The following is a 19,714-nucleotide window of genomic DNA, read 5'->3' as shown; positions in this document are numbered from 1 at the left end:
TTCTGAAGCCCATTATAGCTAATAGCACCCCCTCCACTACAAGGCAAAACCTGATGATAGAGGCTCATTCACTGATGCCTTGTCAGGCTACTGACCCAGCTCTATGCAACTGCACGGAAGCTGCAGCTCATCATGAGATCTGGCATAAGGGCCTTAGACTGGGACATGTGGGCAATGTCTGATTGTGGTGGCACTGACAGCCACCTCTCTGCACCGTGGCAGCTGTCTTTGGGAGTGTGGCTTCCTGCTCAGCCTCTTCGACATCAAGAGCAAGGGTGGGGAAGCTTTTTCAGCCTGGAGGGCCACATTCTCTTCTGGGCAACTTTCTGGGGGTCACATGGTAGGTAGGGCCAAAGGCCAAAGTAGTCAGAGCAACAAATGTAAATGTGTGCAGTAGGTTAGCTTCTACACACATTCACACACCCCTCCTGGTCCTCCATCCAGCCAAGCAAGGGGCGTGATCAAAAACATCCCGGCCAGGCAAAAACAGCCAGTGAGGGGTGTGACCCAGGAAGAGTTCTGAGGGCCAAATGGAGAGGCCTGGAAGGCCACCTTCAGTCCTTATAGGGACATAGAGACTGCCTGATATCAAATCTGACCATTGGCCCACCTAACTCAGTACTGTCTACACTGACTGGCAGCTGCTCTCCAGGGTGTCAGGCAGAGGTCTCTCCCAGCCCTACCTGGAGATGCCAGGGATTGAACGGGGACCTTCTGCACATAAGGCAGATGCTCTACCACTGAGCTATGGTGAGGCGCCACATCCCTGTTTAAGAACTTCTGGCTGCTCTGCTGGAGGCGATAACTACTACTACTTCTGCTATTAACAAGTGATGTATTTCCCTCACTCTTTCCAAAACCAAAGCCAGGCATATAATATGCTCTATAAAATCTCCATCCTTACCATGGGGGAAAGGAGAGATAAACACACAAGCACAACACACACACACACCCCATCCCCAGGCACACTACCTGGCAGAGGGCAGTTGGGCTCTTATGGACAGCTAGCTGGGGAGACAGGCCTGGGCCCGGGCCTTGGACTGCTGAAAGCCGGGTGCTAAACAGAGCCTACTTGGGGAGGTGGATTTCCTTACAGCAATCCAAAACCAGAATAGACTTTTGTATATTATGCAGCTGTTTATATTGAAAAAAAAATTGCAATAACGTAATGTAAGAACATAAATCCTCCCCTTCAGCCTTTCCCAAGCTGGAGGGCACCAGGTTGGAGAAGGCTGCTCTGCTTGGATACAGACAGCCCTTCTTGTTTCAGGTATTATGAGACTCTGGGAATAGGGTACTTCAGGATCTTCCCTCTTTGCACTGGGATAATCTCTCTCTCCCCACCCCTGCAACTAGCTTCTCCTACTGGAGATCTCTGCTCCTCTTTCCTCTCGTTGATCATATTTGTCTTCAATAATTTGGGCTGAAAGCTGGCTCCTGGATGTGAGTCCTGGAACTCAGCCAGCCAGCTCGCCTCTGCCAGCAAAGAGAGAGTGGCGGCTGGCAGATATTTGTGGTCACAGAGTGGTATGAGAATTAGACCTCTGGAAACAAACCTGAGAGCAGCGTCCAAAGATCCTGGGAGCAGCATAAGGGGAGGGGGAATCCAACATTGCTCTCCATTTTTGTTTGTTTGTTGTGTTCCATAAGCACCGAAATCTTCCATAGATACAATGGGAGATTTGAGAGACGTTCTCGAACTGTTTTCTTTTGAGCAAATTGTTTGTGCAATTTACCCAGGCAATTAAGAACACGGCTCATCAGGGTGAGCCACATCAAAGCTTTAATAAAGACTTCAGGCTAACTCCAAAGTGTATTCTGGGGATCCAGATTCTGGGAATTTTTTCACAAGGGACTAGCAACCTTGTGTTTGGAACCAGGAAGGGGGGGAAGGGATACTTTCATTCCGGCAGAGATGTCACAAGCATCCCTATGGGGACACTCGCCAAAGCAAGCTCCCTGCTTGTGAGCAAGACTGAAATAAGATGCTCGCCTCAAGCTCTCCAGAGCTGCTGCCACCTCTCCCTTGTGTGAGGGCCCAGAACCTTGCTTTGGGGGATGGGGAGGAGGCAGCCTGCAGGCACTACTCAGGTTATGGCTCGTCTGAGGCAAGCAACGGGATGCCTGCACATCCCTAAGCATCTGTCTCTGGAGTTTGCCACTGAAGATGATCTACAGCAAAATGTGAAGTGTGTGAGGCAGTTGGGTGTAGCGGTTAGAATGTCAGGCTAGGATCTGGAAGACCAGGGTTCAATCCTCACTGGGTGACCTTTGGTTAGTCACTGTCTCTTAGCCTAACCTACCTTGCAGGGTTGTTGTGAGACTACAATGGAGAGAACTGGAGAAGTGTGCATCTTGGAGGAAATTTGGGTATAAATGTAAAATATTCTGTGTCAAAACCTAAGATAAGTGCATTTAGGAAAAGGAGAGCAAAAAGATGTTTTAGAAACATGGTTTGATTGTCAAACCCCAAAACATCTGCAGTAACATAAGCAGCGTATGCTGATCCCCCAGGTGCAAGCTGGAAAACCTATTTTTAATTTCTAGACACCCAAGCCTGGGAGTGGTAGGAAGATTTTCTCTCCCCCTCTCCTGGACATGCATTTCACGAGTGATTAAATACATGGCTGGGCTTGTATACATCCACATAAGCATACAGTTCAAGAGGATTTTGTCTCATAACATCTGTAGGGAAGGTATGATGCAAGTTGTTCTGTATTTTTTACTTTAATATTTCGCTTAACCAAAAGTACAGCCAACTTTTTGTAACGTCAGGTCTGCTGGAGCCAAAGTTTAAGGTTTCAGCATGCCAGATCTGGCTGTCCTATTGTGCTTTCTACAAATGAATAGTGTACAGTTCACATCTATTCAGCTCTGCTGTTTGGCAACCATTGCATCCAGCAACTTTTTACTGTCTGTTCATCAACACTGCCTTGGAATCTTTTGATGAAGGGCAGTTAAGAAATATTTTTTAAAAAACCCTAGTAAATAAACAGTTCCTCTTCCCCCGATTGCGGGGGAACCTGAGAAGGGCCTGAACTGCTGCTCTTAATGGAAGGGCAGCTTTAAATGGTCCTATGTTACACTGAGTGATGGGAGCAGAGATTTGAACTGCCACTCTGCTTCCTGACCCAGCTGCAGCAGCACATGCAGAAACATCTGCCTTGCACTTTGGAAACTCCCCTCTCTGTCCTTTCCCCCGTCTTTTCCATCCTTCTGCGGTCGAAAATGTCTTCCAGTTCTGGAAACCGAGGCCTGTGTAGGTGACTCAGAAAGGGAGGAGGACTTTTGGGAACTTGGCAAGAATATGGTGGTGGTGGTTCTATTTCATGTCAGATATGGATGGATGGAGATCTGTCCCGAAACATCTTAAGACTTCTTTTTTAAAAAAAAATAGCAATCCCCCTCCACGACAGCTGTGAGCCAGAGCTCTGGAGCAGATGCCTTCCAGATGAGTGCCGCTGTTGATTCATTGATGGGGCGTGCCATCCATTTGCATTTTGGAGCAAACCAGCTGTGGTGAGCCACCTATGCGCATGATGCCGGCTGTTCTCTTCCTCCCTTTCTTCACTCCCTTCCTGCATTCTCTTCAGTAACTCTTAAGGGAGCTCCTCCTTCCCTTCTGAGTCATAACAACTTGCAATCCTAACTATGTTTTCTTGGAAGTACATCTTTTTGAATTCGGTCCATCATTTCCAGTGATTGCGCCCTCGAGGCATTTTATGCAATATCAAGGAAAGATAGAAAGCTGCCATATACTGAGCCAGAACATCGGTCTCTCTAGCTTAGTACTGTCTACACTGACTGGCAGCAGCTCTCCGGGGTTTCTGGCAGGGTTCTGTCTCAGTCCAACCTGGAGATGCTGGGGACCGAACCGGGGACCTTTCGCATGCAAAGCGTATGCTCCACCACTGAGCCACGGCCCTTCCCCAACGAAAGCCATGTCCCCCCTTTGGAATGTCAGGCTTCCCATTTCGTTTGCAACAAATTGAACTGAATGGTCGTTACCGGAGTCTTTTTCTCTTTCATATATTGCCTTGGACACTTTGGCAGCTAATGAAGGGACTCAGTGGAAATGGCCTCACCCTCCCCAGGCATGGCCCTTTGGAGAACCACGGCTCGAAGGCTTCTCGGTGTAGATTGCTCTTCTGCCTTTCACCAATGTGTGACAGACTGAAATTCAACAGGAAATGCGTCACTGAATGAATTTCTGAGTATTGTGTAGCTGTAAAAAAAGCATGAGAACCGAACAGGAAAAACAACAACAGAGGAACATCAGGAAGCTGCCTTATACCGAGTTAGGCCTTTGGTTCACCGAGCTCATCTAGATGTTTCCTTTGAATCTGGTTGAGGCCCTGTCGAAATAATAAACACCATATTTATGGTGATGATACTTAGGGAAAGGGGGGAGGAAAAAGGGAAGACAGGCCTCTCCATAACCTCACACTATGGCAGCCTTCCCCAACCTGGTGCCCTCCCAATGTTGTAGAGATGGAAGGATCTGTCAATTTCAATCCTCTCAGTTTCTCATTTATCCAATCTTAAATTCGTTTCTCCACATTTCTGCAGCAATTTGCAGATTTTTTAAAAAGCCCTCATGAAAATTCTTCAGCATTTTAGTGAGAATTTCTCCTAATAAATGCACTTTTGTGTGCAGTTTTGATTAACGTACATATTTTTTTGCAAAGAATTCATCCGAATGTATCATGCATTTTTGTACGTTATTTTCACCAGTATATTCATATTAAGCACACTTTCCCCTAATATATGCATTTCTGCCAACGTTGCTTGGCTGGAGAGCTGCATTGCAAAATTTGGATCAGTGTGAATTACCAAGTATGGCTGTGTTTCAGTTCTCATATTGTTTCGGAAAGTGCAAATTTCATAAATTTGGCTTCCCATGCAAACTGAATCTAATTTCTCCCTCATCCCTATGTTGTTGGCTGTACCACAACTTCCATCATCCCTGATGTTTGGCCATGATGGCTGGGGGGCTGATGGGAGTTGTAGTCCATCAATGCCTGGCAGGCCACATGTTTCTCACCCCTAATCTAGCTCAATATTGGCAACACTGACTGTCAGGTGTTCTCCAGGATTTCAGACGGGCTTGTCTCAGCCCTACCAGAGGATACGGCAGATTGAACCCTGGATCCCCTGCATGGAAACCATGTGCCCTTCCACTGAGCTACTCTGAAAATGTTGGTAGGAACAAGGGAAGCTGTCTGACACCAAGTTCGACCACTGGTCTCTCCAGCTTAGCATTGCCTACAATGACTAGTAACGGTTCTCCATGGTGTAAGGTTATGGACCTTCTGCAGGCAAAAGTCTTAGCACTGAGCTGGGCTCCTTCCCCATGTGTCAAGGCTGGGGAGCCTGTGGCCCTCAAGATGGTGCTGGACTACAACTCCCATAATCCCTAACAAGATTACAGGTAACAAAGCACACACACACACAGACACACACAAAATATAGTTGCAGAACTGAGAAGATAAAAGAGAAATACCCACAACAAAGCAAACAGAAAATAATGCCCTCAAAATAGCCCTGGTCAGTCACAAAAGCCTTGTGAAAAAGCCAGATTTCCACATATAGTAAGGCCCCTCTTTTTGGCATTCTGCTAATACGGCGCCAGCGGGGGCGATCAGCAGTAGTGCAGGGAGCTCCAGCTGACGCTGCTTGGCACCTGAAGCTCCCCGTGTTACAGCTGATCGCGTGCTATTGTAGCGTGCGATCAGCTGTAGCGCAGGGAGCTCCAGGGGCCAAGCGCTGTCAGCTGGAGCGTGGCGGCTGGAGCTCCCCACACTACAGCTGATCAGCTGGAGCACGCGATCAGCTGTAGTGCGGGGAGCTCCAGCCACTGCACTACAGCTGACAGCGATCAACTGGAGCACACGATCAGCTGTACTGTACAGCTGATCGTGCGCTTTGTCCCACTTTTTGGTGTTTTTCACTTTTTGGCGGGGGTCTGGTCCCTAACCCGCCATATGAGTGGGGCCCTACTGTAGTACCTGGAAGGATACATAGCAAACTGTCTGAGTCAGATCTTTGGCCTGGCATTGTCAACAGGGTCTGGCAAGAGCTCTCTGGGGTTTCAGACAGGGGTCCCTTCCAGACCTACCAATAGGTGCTGGGGGTGGGACCCGGGGCCCTTTTGCAAGCAAAGCTTGTGCTCGCCCACTGCGTCCTCTTCCCTGGACCAGGTGTGCTTTGAAACTGGAGTCTCATTGCTGTCAAGGAATATGGAACACAAAGGAACATGAATGGCAGGAAATTACCTTTCTGTGCTTGCCAGGCCCTAGGTAGCCCTCTGCATAGGAACTCTGCAGCAAGCTATTCAGACGGGTGCCCTGGGCCTCTGAGAAAGGGAAATGCCGATCCCCTCCACCCAGTTCCTGTCCAATTGTGTAATGCTGTGTCATGAGCAGAAAGGGAAATCCCTACCCACTGGTGCTGGCGTTGGCTCTGGGTTCTCAAGTTACCCTTGACCATGTTTGTAAACTGCTTGGTGGCTCTGCTTGCTCACTTGTGAGGTGAAATAGTCCCAGTTTGTATTCTGGCCTCAGCAAATGGACTCAGTAGGTGGGCTTTCCCTGAGGCAAGTCCCCCCCCAGCCATCCCTCTCTCAGCCTCAGCTCGCCATCTGCACTATGGGGACAACCTACTTCACAGGGTTGTTCTAAGGATCAAGGTAGTGTATTGTGAAGTGCTTTGAGCAGTCCAAAGCACTTTATTAATAAATGCTAACAGTGCAAGCCTACGCATGTCAACTCAGAATCAAATCTCATTGAGTTCATTGAGATTTATTCCCAACAAAGTGCATTTATTATTGCATCCTTGGTATTATTAATATCCTCAGAATATTCACGGCTGGTTCTGTTGCCAGGTAGCACTCTTAATGATAAGGTGGGTTTTTTTTAAAAGATGATTTTAAAATGAGCCAGGAAGAGAAGCTTTTGTTCATTCTTAGCCACAAAATGCTTGCCTAGAAATAAAAGGGGCTCATCACTTCCAGGCACTGGCGGTTGGTGGCTCCATATGGTTGGGGCAGTGGAATCCGCCCCGGGTTTTAGTCTGAACTTTCATCAGCCGCTACTGCTTCCAGGAAATAATGAAGATCAGATTTGATTTGATTTCTAGAGGAATGAGATTCCACAGCTAGACAGTACTGAAATCATTTTATGATAGCTATGTTTTAAATTACATTGGATTAGGGTTAATATTATTTATTTGTTAAATTTACATGCCACCCATGCAGCACAGCTCTCTGGGCAGTTTACAAACCCACGAAAAGTTAAAAAAAACAAACCCAACATTTAAACAAAAACATCATTGTTATTCTATTGTTGTTATATTATAAAGAGTAGAATATGAACCCATCGCCTGTATGCATGCCCCCAGGATCTGTAGCTGGCCTAGTATGGGGCCCAATCAGCAGTTCTTTTCACCCACTGTGTCTTGGGAAGGGCCGTAGCTCATCCGCTTTTCACGCAGAAAGGGCCAAGTGCAGTCCCCAGTATTGCCAGGCAGGGATGGGAAATTGCCTGCCTGAAGACCTGGAGAGCCACTGCCAGTCAGTGTAGTCAGTACTGAGCTAGATGGCCCAATGCTCTGACTCAGTATCAGGCAACTTCTTATGTTCCTAAATAACCCCTACTTAAAGACCAAAGTGCAGACAATTCAATCTCCCCCCCCCCCCCGGATGGCATCCGGAGACTATAAGCGATATCAGATCTTCCATGCTCCAGTGTGACAGAGGGCGTTCTGATGTCAGATCTTCCTCCCTGCCATGGGAACACTCTGGCCCAAGCCATGTCAGAGCGGCAATGTTGATAAAAGCCACAGGGAGCACGTCAGGACAGGAGAGGGCCAAAGGATCCAGAGCTATACAGGAGGAGATTTAGGGTAAAAACACACTCACTGTTCTGCTGGTTCCAGTGCGTCTCCACCTCTCTCTTCTGAAAACGGGGGCACACAACACTAGTCAAACTCTCTGCCTGTTTTTACTGTAAAATCTGGTGAGAGCAGTTGGAGTGCATTTTTTTTAAAAAAAATCAGCTTGAAAGAGATTTCGCAAGTGGTTGGAAGTTCAACCCGTTCCCCTTCCAGGTGTGGCCAATGGAAATGCTTTGGTGTAAGCAACTAGTGTGTTCACAGCCTTAGACCAGCCCTCTTCATTCCTTACATTGGGAGGGGAACTGGTCTTTCCCCCCCAAAAAAATCTTCAAAACACATAGAGGAGTACAAGAAAGCTCATCCGATTTCACATCTGCCCTGCTGGCACAATGGATGGTTGAATGGATGGTTAAGCCACCTTCAGGTTTTGCTCACCAGCAGCCTATAAGAATGATCCTAACCCTCACCCAAGGGTGGCTGGAGGAGGAAGGAGGCTAGGGTAGGATGGAAGAGCTACTCCACTGGCAGAGAGGAGTTCCATTGCTATGGAAGCACACATGCCTGGAAGGCTCCTGGTCCATCCTCAGGAAGCTCTGCCTCTATAGGAGTACCTCCAGCTGAGTTCCCACCAGCCATCATGGATGAAACAAGACATGCTGGAGCCCCCTGGGATCTACAGGATCCAACCCCCCACCCTCTCCCCAACATTCCCTGAGATCGGGCCCCTTAACTATGCCAGCCTGAAGTGGGTGCAGTTGATTTCCCTCCCATTCATCTCAATGGGAAGGAGAGTTTAAGGGTGGTGGTGGGGATCCAAAGTTCAGTAAAAAGAAAGAAGCCACTTCTCTACCTCCTGCCCTGGCTACTGTGAGCCAGCCAATCTACTGATGATCTCCACCTTGATCACATCCACACCAGACATTCAAAGCCCTCTTATACCTCGTTAACAGTTATGGCTTCCCCCAAAGAATCCTGTGAGCTATAGTTTACCCCTCACAGAGCTACAGTTCCCAGCACCCTTAACAAACCACAGGTCCCAGGATTCCTTGTACAAGAGTGCTTTAAATATATGGTGCATATGTAACTCTCAGGTAGCTAATATTGCTATGGAACTACAGCAAAGAGCCTTGTAGCACCTTGGAAGATGAACAAATGCATTGTGGCATAAGCAAGAGACAGGCAGACTGCAGGTTTGTGAGATCTACTTTGTTTTTTTTTCTAGAGCCTGAGATCCACCAACTGGAGGCTGGTGCAGAGGTATACTTTGAATTAGAGATTCCCAAACCCAGGAACTTGAGTAGCAAAACTGGATGGATCTCACAGTCCTTTCACACAAAAGACCTACTCCTCGTTATCCCAAGTTTCTTCCTTTCAGCAGTATAAGTTAGGGTGGAAATGGGGGTGTGTGTTTTGTTGCTGCTATTGTTAAACACTTTGGAGTCCAGAATCTGTACTGATCTACTGAAACTACCCAGAGATCTACCAGTAGATCCAGGTACTGAAAGTGAGAGCAAAAAAAGGCAAATGAGAGGTTTTTATTTTTCCAGTGTGTTGAAATGGGTTGGAGAAATAAATCTCTTGTTTCATCATCCCATCCTAGGCAGATCAGAGCATGCCTCCATGTTCACTTTGAAGTCCCGAAACCCAGGACTTCAAAGAGAAGCATCATATGACATCAGGGGATTCTACCTTTCAACTTTGGTCCTCCAGAGATTGGGGAAAAAGAAGATCCAGTCCTCCGGCCAGAAAAAGTTCCCAACCCCTGTTTTATGGGCTTCTCATTTTTGGTTGGTTTCAGTAGATCCCTACCTACCTTCTGCCCACAGCCCAAGCAAGACCTTTCATGGGCCAGTTGCCTGAAAGAGTCAGCTTAGTGAGTAGGGAAGATCTGAGCAGCCCATCTCACCAGGCACCTTGAAGGCAGGACTCAGAACCTAGATTCATGTTCATAAATGTTGAGATGTTTGTCAGAAAGGAAGCAAGATGCGGACACCATTTGGAAAGACCTCAGCTGGCTGTGCCTGGCAGCGCTTTGGAAAGAGGCCCTCGGAGAAAGGATTGGGGGTGCTGAATTATTGATGCACATCAATATCCCCAGTAATAGACTCCCCTCCATGCGATCAGGTTTCACGGGCAACGTGGGATGTGTTTTTCCAGACTGCAGCATTCTAAAGCTTTAGATCTGGGATGCTATATTTTTAAAAGCTACATTTGAAACTTTGCTCTGAGATTCTTTGAAAGGGGCAACAGCTAAACATCTGTCAAGGGCAACCATCAACTCATATGCTTAACTGATATGCCCATTTTACTTCCGGAGAGTGCCGTGCCAACATAATAATAATAATAATAATAATAATAATAATAATAATAATAATAATAATAATAATAATAATAATAATAATAAATTTATTTATAAGTCGCCTATCTGGCTGAGTTAACGGCCACTCTAGGCGACATACAGTACAGTAAAATACAATATCAAATACCATAATAACAAATTAAGCTAAAAACCACCCATCCAGTTAATAACAGCATAAAAGTTAGTCCACCCCAGAGATCCTATATAGCCAGGTCTTCAAGGCTTGACAGAACCCCATCAGGGAGGGGGCATGGTGAAGATCGGAAGGAAGGGAATTCCAGAGGGCAGGTGCCACAATCGAAAATGCCCTCTCTCTGGTCCGCACCAGTCTAGCAATTTTGACTGGTGGGACCGAGAGGAGGCCTTGTGTGGCTGATCTTGTCAGGCGGCACAATTGATGTTGCTGGAGGCACTCCTTCAGATAAACTGGGCCGAAACCGTGTAGGGCTTTAAAGGTCAACACCAACACCTTGAATTGGGCCCGGTAGGCAACTGGTAACCAGTGTAGATCTACTAACACCGGAGTGATATGATCACAGCGACGGCTGTTCTTAATCAAGCATGCCGCCGCATTCTGTATCAGCTGCAATTTCTGGACCGTTTTCAAGGGTAACCCCACGTAGAGCGCATTGCAGTAGTCTAAGCGAGAGGAGACCAGGGCATGTATCACCCGTGGGAGTAGATGGATAGGAAGGTAGGGTCGCAGCCTCCGAATCAGATGTAATTGATACCAAGCTGCCTGGCTCACTGCCGAGATCTGAGCCTCCATGGACAGCTGGGAGTCAAGAATGACCCCAAGCCTGCGGACCTGTTCCTTCAGGGGTAATCTCACCCCATTGAGCACCAGGTCAATATCTCCCAACCTCCTCTTATCTCCCACGAGCAACACCTCGGTTTTATCGGGATTTAGCTTCAGCCTATTCTCCTTCATCCATCCACTTACGGATTCCAAGCACTTGGACATGGTATCCACAGCCAACTCAGGTGAGGACTTAAACGAGAGATAGAGCTGAGTGTCATCTGCATATTGGTGACACTGCAGCCCAAATCTCCTGATGATGGCCCCCAGCGGCTTTACATAGATATTGAATAGCATGGGGGAGAGGGTAGAACCCTGTGGCACTCCACAATTGAGAGGCCAAGGGTCTGATACCTCATCCCCCAATGCCACCCGTTGATGCCTGTCTGAAAGATAGGAATGGAACCACCGTAAAACCGTGCCCCCTAATCCCAGTTTCTCCAGGCGTTCTAAATGGATACCGTGGTCAACAGTATCAAAAGCCGCTGAGAGATCCAGGAGGACGAGGAGGGTACATTCTCCCCTATCCAACGCCCTCCTCATATCATCCACCAGGGCGACCAAGGCTGTTTCAGTTCCATGTCCAGTCCGGAAGCCTGAATGGAATGGATCTAGATAATCTGCTTCCTCCAAGTGTGTCTGTAACTGTTTGGCCACCACTCGCTCAATCACCTTGCCCAAGAATGGTAAATTAGAGACTGGGCGAAAGTTATTTAACTCTTGGGGATCCAAGGAGGGCTTTTTCAAGATGGGCTTTATTACTGCCTCCTTGAGGGCTGATGGCATTACACCCTCTTCCAAGGATGCATTTACCACTGCCTTGATCCCTTCACTCAGCCTCTCTTTGCAGCTCATAATGAGCCACGAGGGGCAAGGGTCAGATAGACAGGTGGTTGGCTTCACAGTAGGGGAGGGGCTGAAACCAATCCCATTGGACCGGACTGCAACTGGCCGACTCTGGCCTGCTTCCTGTATCCACAGCGTACAGAATCATGGCCTTCAGGCGCTCGATTTTATCGGCAAAGTGTTTAGCAAATGTGTCACAGGAGGCTTTAGAGTGCTCCATGGGTTCCTGAGCAACTGGACCGACCAGGTTTCGGACCACTTGGAACAGCCTCCTGGGGCAACACTCTGCAGACGCAATAGAGGCAGCAAAGAATTCCTTCTTTGTTGCCTTTGTTGCCACCTGGTAGGCAGCTGTTGCCGCTCTAACCAGTGTCCGATCGTCTTCAGAGCGAGATTTCCGCCACCGGCGCTCTAGTCGTCTCACCTCCCATCTCAGACCTCGCAACCATGGTGTATAGCAGGGTGCTGTCTGAGTTCTATTCAGGGGGAGAGGACGTTTCGGAGCCACCCGGTCAACTGCCCTAGTGATCTCCCTATTCCACTCCATCACCAGGGATTTGACCGGGCGTCCTTCAGTCAGCTCCAACTCTCCCAGCACATTCAGGAATCCTTTAGGATCCATCAGGCGTCTGGGGCGGACCATCCTAATAGGTCCTTGTCCCCTGTGGAGGGTGTGTGGCATCGAGAGGTCTATATTCACCAGATAGTGATCTGACCGTGACACGGGGTTAGAAGAAACAGCTCCCATTTCCAGAGCACTTTCCTCCCCTCCCGAGATAAACACAAGGTCAAGAGCATGACCAGAGGCACTTAGAAGGTCGCTATAAGCAAAACATGGAAACAAATAATAATAAACCTCTGCTAGTGAGGTCTGCAGCCCACTGCTAGGAGGATGAAGCCAGTGTCAAAGTTGCCAGTGTGCTTATGACTGAGTATAGCTATTGAGCCCTGCCCCACTTTCTGTCACTGGATCCCAAATTCCCTTTAACAAGCTGAGATGGCCATGGAATCAAAAGCCCCCTTGTACTGCAAAGAGTTCCAGTTTGGGGCCAATTTACACAAAAGATTCACAACCCAAACTGCAAGGACAGAAAAGGGGGGAGGAGCCACATGGGGGTCTTTAGCTACAAACCTCCTAATGTAAGGAGGAAGGCTCTGCTTCTTGCTTGTAGCACAGATGAAAGTTATTGTCACCTAGCAATGGATGAATCGGTCTGTTTCGGTTTCTTGTAATTTCTCGGTTCCCCAAACTTGTCACATTTCTGCGTTAGTTTGCAAAAGAAAAGTTCTCACAAAAATCCAGTCAGCATTTTAGATCACATTTATCTTAAAATACACAGTTTTGTATCGATGTTTGCCCAGTATACACAGTTTTGCACGCAGCAGTCCCTAATGCAATGCATCACTTACACACATTTTAATCCACACTTTCCCCTAATTTATGCATTTTTGTATCTTTTTTTTTGGTTAAAGAATTGCATCACAAAATTAAAAATAATGCAAATTTCAAAGGATAATGAATTTTTGTTACATATTGTTTTAGCAAGTAAAAATTTCCCTACTTTATGTATTTTGTACCTATTATTACTTGAAAGGTTGCCACACAGAGGAGGATCAGGATCTCTTCTTGATCATACCAGAATGCAGGACACGGAATAATGGACTCAACTTACAGGAAGCCAGATTTTGACTGTATATCAGGAAAAAACCCCTAACTGTTAGAGTGGTATAACAATGGAACCAATGACCTAGGGAGGTGGTGGGCTCTCTAACCCTGAAGGCATTCAAGAGGCATCTGGACAGCCACCTGTCGGATTTTAGACCCTGGGCTTAATAGTCTTATGCCCATCCTTTACAGGGTCATCTGTATAACTTCATTTGTGAAGCACACAATTAATTCTTCCCCCTTACACACACATAACCTCTGTTCCATGCTTTACAACCGTTTTTGTATTCCTGATGATACGTTACATCTTTACCCTGGCTGTTGACAGTTTTTGTGATTTTTGTGAGACCACCTTTATTGCCTGATGTATGTTGTTAGGCTTGTTTTAAATTGTGTAATTGGATTTTAATACACAGTTGTAATTCACTCTGGGACCTTGCAGTGCAGGATAGCGAAGAAGTATCTTAAATAAATAAATAATAAATAAATAGAGGAAACAGCAAACAAACAGTGTGCCAACCCTGATAATGATTGTTTTTATTTATATAGCAAAATGTATATACAGCTTGATTATAATAAAATCTCTAAGTTGTTTGCAAGAAATAATATATCAATAAAAATGTTAAAAACAAGTTAAAAGATAATTAAAATTACCAGTAGTAGATGAAAAAGAGATTAAAACTTGTCAGCATCTATGTATCTGGATGATGATGATGATGATGATACTCTATACCTGTTCAATTTCACATTTTAAACTCCCTTAAATCATAGTACCATTATGACTCCAGGAATAAAATTGGGTTTGCCTTGATGCTCAACACATTTAGTTGGGAATAGGCACCATTTTTGTTGTAGAAAATGATAAAATTAGCATCTCTATGTGCCGATGTGGGGCTTGTCTTTTGCTGCCCCATCATCTCCCGCTCTCTGAATGGTCATTCTGGGCTGTGGAGGACCTGGACTTCGGCCCCGAGGTCTCCCCCTAGCAGCTCAACTGGGCACTACAATGGGTGGCAGCCTTCTGAAGGTGGGAAGAGTTTCTATGAGGGCAGTAAAACAATGCAAGGAGCAAAGCAGAGCAGCACACAACAAAAATCAGTTTGATTGTTAGAATCACTTCACACAGCCATTTAAAATGTGTGTGTGTGTGTTTCCAGCTCACTTTCCAGGCCTAGTAAAAGGCAGGTGTGTCTAGTAGAATCCTAAGGCACCCACCTTGCAAGACTACGTGAACTCTAGCTGTTTTCAGGAAGCTGCAATCCATTAGCTCCCCACAAGGGGCCACTTTCACCAGTCTGCTTTATCACTTGAAAAGTTTAGATCAGGGTAGCAAAAAGGCACTTTTGGATGATTACTTCTTTGCCTACGAAGGAGTTGTGCAAATTGCATGGTGTGTTTTACGTTGTTAGCGTCTCTCCTTATTTTCTGTTGTTAGTATCTCTCAGGTGCAGTGCCAGCGAGCCTGAAAACAGCAAGGATCATGTGTAGGGGCTGGTTGCATGAACCACTGCCTCATGTGATGCTTAAGCACGTGGCTGTGGCAGTTTGCAGAGCATACCTGCAATTGTGCAAAATAGCTGCAAGCAGAGGACCCACCCCCAGCCCTTGGAGGCAATGGTCCAAAGGCAGTCAGTACCTCTACATGGGGCCCACCGGGGTCACAAGCCTGTAGTGTGGCAGCTCCAAAAGTGATGCCTGTAAGCTATGGTATGGGCTGCTGATGCTCTGAATCAGGCCTGTGTCCTCAGCCCAGGGGTGCCCTACGCAGCCTCCTCCTTAGTTCAGCAGGATCTATTTCATGTTACTAACTACGCTGCAAATTTTACACACAGCACACGAATCAGTTGCACATGTTTTCCTAGTGAGGAAACGTGAATGGTTGCATGAGATCAGCCTCCTCCTCCTCGCCGGTGTCTCAGCAGTGAGCACAGGCTCTGGTTCCGAAAGGGACTGAGCTGGCATTCTCTCATGGGCCTAGAAGGTCGCACCCAGCTCCTTGCTTGGCCTGAGGCGCCATCTGCTGGACATCTGTGTGAATCTGAACCACCTGGTGCATGCCTGCAATCAAGGCAACCAGCTGTTCTTCATTAGGCAAGAACCTGAAAACAAGTGATTTACTTATTTACTTATTGCGTTTGTATACCGCCCCATAGATGAAGCTCTCTGGGCAGTTTACAGCAATTGATGAGGTCTGAGGCCACTGCTTTAGGTACTCTTTATATGCCTATATATATTACATAGTTCAATATATGTGTGCCTGTGTGATTGTGAGTTGGTGATTACTTAGGTGAAGAAAAAGCAGGATTTTTTTGAATGAAAATTGTTCAAAACTGATTTCAATGCTTTATATAGAGTTTAACACCTTAGTCTCTACGTGGTGTACAGTAAAGTTAAAATCAGTTTAACTAACCAGAAAATCAGAAAACTTACATAAGCTAGAAATGTGTAATATAAATATTTTTGTATATATACACATTGCATTTATTAAATCAATATTTATCAGTCTAGTCTGTTAACTAAGCTATCTGGAAACATTATTCTACACATTAATTCTGTATGTAATATTGTCTTATTCTCCTTTTTGTAATCTGCATTGAAAACTCGAGGATCTATAATCTTTTTTTAAAAAAATCAGAAAATGTACTGAAAATGCACTGGGCAAAATAAAATAAGTGGTAAAATAAAGAAATAAAGAGCAATCCCAAAGAGTATGGCTTCCTGCGTACAGTGTAACTTCTCTATTTACCAGGAACAATTCCTGGTTTTGCCTTCCCATCCCCCGGTAAAACACTTTCCATATTTTGGCCCTGAATTGTGCCTTTAGGGCAATATCTTGTTAAAATGTTGTGAGAATGAGTTGGCTAGCATCGCCATTCTCTGGCAGAATTCATCTGCCCCAAGGCCTGCAGAAGGGAAACACAATGCCCCCTGATATTCTGATCAGCAAGCTAGCTAAATGTGTTCACTCCAGGACACAGAATCCATAAATGCTGGAGGCCCTATGCTATTGCATACCCTGCCCTTGCGGGTGGATATTTCCAACTGGCGCCTCATTGGATAATTGCTTCTTTCTAATGTATATTTAAATTAAAAGAAGAAACACCCTCTTGGTTTTTAAATGAGGAGAGGGCAGGCTGTTGCAGAGCAAGTCAAACTCAGTAGGTGAGCAATTAATTTGCAACAATTGGTCCTATACTGAGTCAGAGCACTGGTCCAACTAGCTCAGCCTCACCCAACCTGATGCCCTCTAGGTATCATTGGATGACAATTCCCATCTCCCAGGCCAGCGTAGCCAATGGTCAGGGATGATGAGAGCTGTTGTCAGGTTGGGGAAGGCTGATCTAGCTGAGTATCGTCTGCTCTGGCTGGTAGAGGCTCTCTAGGAGGTCTTTCTCATCATCTGCTATTCCCAGGTTCTTTTTGAAGTGAAGATGCCAGGGACCAAGGAGTAGTGCAGTGGCAAATTCAGAAGTGCAGGGTCTCTTCATGATAGTTACAGCCACACCCCCTTCCATCCTTTTTTTGTTTTTGCTGCTGGGTTGAAAATTAGATTCTTGTTCATGCCGTCACAACAACAGACATCTCTAGGAGCCAATCAGCATGAGAGGGGAGAGTGGTAGCTACTGAGAAGAGTCTTCTCAGTGGCTGACTCACTTCCTTTCACTCTGATTGGCTCCAGTCAGCAGGAAAGGAGAAGGAAGCATGTTAGAAGCAGAGATTGGAAAAGTTACTTTTTAAAACTATAATTCCCATCAGCCCCAGCCAGCATGGCCACTGGATTGGGCTGATGGGAGTTGTAGTTCAAAAAAGTAACTTTTCCAAGCTCTGGTTAGAAGACACTTCTAAGTGGCTAACATACTCCCCCTTCATGACAGGTGCCTCACAGGATGCTGGAGACATAGGGACCCTGCTGGGACCCTCCTCCTAAAAAAGCAAGCGGTCTAAGACCCCCCGAGTCCCTGAACAACTGCACCCCTGGGACCAAGGCAACGCCCATAGCAGGAACCCTGCAAACAACCCTGTTTGGTCTGTGAAATGTTATAGAGTGAGGGTGTGTTGGAGTGTTTGGGTTTTATGTGATTGTATATAGAAAAAAGCATTTGTCTCCCCTCATTTATTTTTTGCTCTTTTTCATTAATAGGTAGTAGAAAGGCCAATTCATGAGAACTTTCTGCATGAGCAATATGAGTTGACTATGCCAACCACTTTGACAAAGTACCACCTCCTTGACCAGAAAAGGCAGGGTACAATAAATGTCTGCCTGTGGCCAATGTGCAGCAGCAGCAGCTGCCCCCCCTTTGGCTGAAACGTGGGGAAAGAAAAAGATTCACGTTGCTTCTTTTGAATGCTCCCCATGTCTCCTGAGTCAGAAAGACCATGAGATCAAAAGGAAGCTGCGAGCTGCAGGATCTCTGGGTGTGCGGCACATCAACATCAAGTAAGATCTGAAATCCTGGAGAGCCACTGGCACTCATGCGTAGACAATATTGAGGTAGATTGGGGCTGGGGAACCTGCACCCCTCCAGACTCCATCTCCCATCAGCCCCAGCCAGCATGGCCAAAAGTCAGGGACCACAGGAGCTGTAGTCCAAAATCATCTGAAGGATACGAGGTTGGGGAAGGCTGCACTTGTGTGAGGACATGAAGAGGCCTTTCTTCCCCTTTTCCTCCCCGTGTCCTCACGCCAAGCGACGGGGAATCTGCGGCCCTTGAGATGCTGTTGGACTACAGCTCCCATCATCCTTGCCCACTGGCCATGTGCCTGGGGCTGGTGAGAGCTGGCATCCAACAGCAGCTGGGGGCTGCAGGCTCCCCATCCCTGCCCTAAACTCATCATCATAAACATGAGATAAAAAGCCTCAGACGTACTTCATGGTAATTCTCTTCAAAGGAAACAGACCCTGCCCTGCAGGCGTACAATCTAAAAAGACATGAGGAAAGAAGGAGGGCAAGGGGAAAAAAGAGATTATAGCAATACATTGCCTCCACAGAACAAGGGAGGACAGCAAGGAAACAGAGCACAGGCTGTCATCCCTCCTTCTGGCTGGATCCTGGGTGCCTGACAGATACCTTTCAAGTCTTGCGCATTGGATAGGAACAGAAGGGTCAAGCACCTGTTTGGAGCGCATGCCTGGGGAAGAGCGTGTGATGTTCCTATATATTAGTGTATATATGGTAAGTGCTGGTTGTTTAGAGTATACATGGTAAGTAGTGAAAGAGGAGGGGGAGTGAATGGGCAATAGAATGCTTGATGATTGGCTGAATGTTTAAAATGGCTGACAGTATAAATGAAAGGATGACAGGTAAATCTGGGTGAATGTGAGGTGGTGAATTGTGGAATCTAGGTGGGAGAAGAGAAAGAGTGGATTGCTTGGTGGGGTTTAGAGAGTTGTTTACCAGGAGGGAGGTGGAGTTCGGATTAGTATTGAGTAAAACCATATGCTTATGTGCCTTAAGAAGAAATCTTGTTAATCTTGTTAGCTTTGTTATCTGTAATAAATACTTAATTTGGTTTACCAAAGGCCTGATCCTTGGCTGGGGTTTCACAGACCAGAAGGGAGGGTAAGGTAATGACCAAGGCTGAAGGGGAACTGTAACAAATGGTGGCAGCGGTGAAGAGCATAACAATACCAGTATTCAGAGTCTCTGGGAATACTAGTATTGGGACGTTACTGGTGGTTGCCTAGCAGGGGGATCTGTTGAGATCTGTGCTAGGGCGGATAGGTAAACCATAAGAGAGTGCGGTCCGGACTGGTGGAGTCCCTGGTGGTGCCTAGTGACAGGCAGCAGGTAGGAACCTGACAGGGAGAGCCAGGGAAGGACACGTCACACGTGGTGTCAGTAGCGGTGGGATACGAACAACAGAGAATCCAGATACGAACCAAAGAGAGTCCCAAAGACACGTGGTGACAAAGGAGACTACGTCACAGGTGTTGGCTGTAGCAGTGAGATACGAATACTAGACAATCCCTAATAGTTGTGTGGCAAACAGAAATAACAAAACAAGATTTCTTGTGAGAGTGACTGGCAAAGAGTGTGTGGCAAAGAGTGAGTGAACTCAAACACCATGGCTGAATACATAAAAATGAAAAGAGAGGAGCTGGTGGAGAAGTGCATAACATTCAATTTACCTCATGAGGGTAAAGGGGTA

This window comes from Rhineura floridana, chromosome 10 (genome assembly GCF_030035675.1).
Source record: "Rhineura floridana isolate rRhiFlo1 chromosome 10, rRhiFlo1.hap2, whole genome shotgun sequence".
NCBI classification, from domain to species: domain Eukaryota; kingdom Metazoa; phylum Chordata; class Lepidosauria; order Squamata; family Rhineuridae; genus Rhineura; species Rhineura floridana.
The sequence above is the reverse complement of the archived record's forward strand: the minus strand, read 5'-3'. Positions refer to the sequence as shown.